This window comes from Chelonoidis abingdonii, chromosome 11, assembly GCF_003597395.2.
Source record: "Chelonoidis abingdonii isolate Lonesome George chromosome 11, CheloAbing_2.0, whole genome shotgun sequence".
NCBI classification, from domain to species: Eukaryota; Metazoa; Chordata; order Testudines; family Testudinidae; genus Chelonoidis; species Chelonoidis abingdonii.
The window spans coordinates 49,451,422-49,453,782 of record NC_133779.1 but is presented as its reverse complement, the minus strand read 5'-3'; positions in this window follow the sequence as shown (position 1 = coordinate 49,453,782).

Here is a 2,361-nt window from a genome sequence, read left to right as displayed (position 1 = left end):
TGCAATCGTGGCAGGACTTATTATCTAGATCATCCCTGACCGGTGTTTGTCTAACCTGCTCTTAAAAATCTCCAATCACAGAGATTCCACAATGTCCCTGGGCAATTTATTCCAGTGTTTAACCACTCTGACAGTTAGGAAGTTTTTCCTAATGTCCAACCTAAACCGCCCATGCTGCAATTTAAGCCCATGATCCTACATCACTGCTTAACCCTGCTCGGGTGCAGCCTAGCCCAGCGGCTGGGCTAGCACCCAAGGGGGTCCTTTGAAGGACAAAAGCACGTGGGAAGCAAAGAGCCACAGTCGCAACGTGCGTTCCCATAATGGGAGGGCCAATTTTTCTGCCCTAGGGCTGCTCCATGGTGGGCCTGCGCATCCCCGCCTGGCTCGTTGCCCCTAGCAATGATCAGTCACAGGGGCAGACAGAGCATTTCTTCCCTCCCACAGGCCCTTAGCTTAGGCCTCCTGCCACGCTTGGGGCGCCACTGATTCAGACATTCAGCTGCATGGAGAATGGCCCTTCCGCCCTGTGAATCCTGTCAAGCGTTTAAAGTTTTTGCCCCTCCGTCTCATGTTGGCCTGAAAAATCGAAATTGCAGCTATTCACCCAGGCAAACACTGATGCCGTTCGCCAACTGAAGTTTTTTTGTCTCACTACTTTCTGGCCGGGGCCTTTCCCCTTGGACTGTTTTTCTTTTCCAAACCTTGTTTTCGACTGAACGAGCTGAAATGGCCAACGCCAGAGGCACACCAAACAAGAACGTGTCACTTACAAAGCGTCGAGTGAAGCGTTTCGATGGTGTTTAAATGTTTCCTTCCACCCTGTTCCGAGTCGTGTGATTCGCCGAACCCAGCCCCCCTTTTGGCTTTGACGAATCGGCGGGCGGTGACGAAAAACAATTTGTCACAAATGTGCCCGCAGAGGGTGCTGCAAAGCCCCGCAGTCTCACATCTTAACGTGCATGACTGTGCCCAGGTACAGGCCAGATTAACGGCGTAGCAGTTGGCCAAGACGTCCTCCCCCACTCCATGCAGTTACACCATGCTCCCTGTGCAGTCTGGGAGGCTCTGAATCCTCTGGCCTCCAGACTGCAGGGAGCATTCCATGAGCACCATCTTTGGAAGTGCTATCACATGGAGGATGCAGCACAAACCCCTTCCAAACCAAGTGCTCTGGGTGATCCTAGATTCCCACGGCCAGAAGGGACAGGTTTGATCTCATCTGACTTCCTGCATAGCACGGGGCAGAGAAACTCCCTCAGTCAGGGATTCTCCAGGCCTGGAGGGTGAGCTGGGTCAGATCTCTGGGCAAGACATCCACTGCTGATGTACTCTGCCATAACCCTCTCTAGATTTTTAAGGTCCATCCTTGTGGCATCTGGGTGCAAGTGAAATGCCCACGGGGAAGATTTGCCTGCACAGAGTGTGCAGGAGGGCGAGGGAGCCTTGTAGGTTTTGCATTGCACCTTGCACAAGAGCATTCGGATGGGGTAGCGTTTTGACACTCAATCTGCCCTGTTGGACAGGCTGCCTTCGCTGCAAAAACTGCTGTGGTTTTACATCTCCAGGGGAAGCCCTGGCGGACAGAAGGCCCAGGAAGTTTGTTTTACCCTGATGTAGCTAATCAAGGTCAGGACTATATTCTCCACCAGGGAGATTTCCCTAGACTAGCTACCTCATCGCCTCTTGGGTTTTGCATCAAGATGCAAAAAAATGACACCTCTTTTTGGCAGTGAAGAGCGTGTGAGCCAGTGGAATGGGTCCCCACAATGTGCATCAGTGCTGGTTTGAACTCAGCAACTCTCCCCCCACCTCAAAAAAATCCAACACCCCAAAATAGAACCTCCTCCATCAGCTTTACACCCTGGGCTCTCGTAATTAATCCCATGCAGAAAGGATCCTTCACTCATAGCAAGCAGATCCAGAGGTGGTTCCAAGCGACCTGCGCCAGCCCTAAGCAATCAAACAGCACAACCCATCCTGTTTTTCTAAGTAACCGTCTCTCTCGATCTTTCACTCTTTCCATTCTTCGGCGTAGCTGGTCTTTTTAAGAAAACATGCGTAGTACTGTCCGTATGCAAAACTGTGCTGTGGTGTAGTTTTTAGATGTTTGTAAAGAACAAAAATGTACAAAACTCCCTCTCCGCCCACCCCCAAAAATCAATCAAACTAAGAATTCAGCTGTGGTCTTCGGTTTGTCCATTTTGTATAAAACAGAGTGATTAGATATGACAATTATTTAAATGTCATGCTGGGAAAAAAATCAAAAAAATATAAGGTGCTGTGAATGAAATAAAAAAAGCTGTGTCAGGTTCGTTTGGCTGAAAAAAGCAATTGCGCCCCTTGCTGGCTCCGTGACAA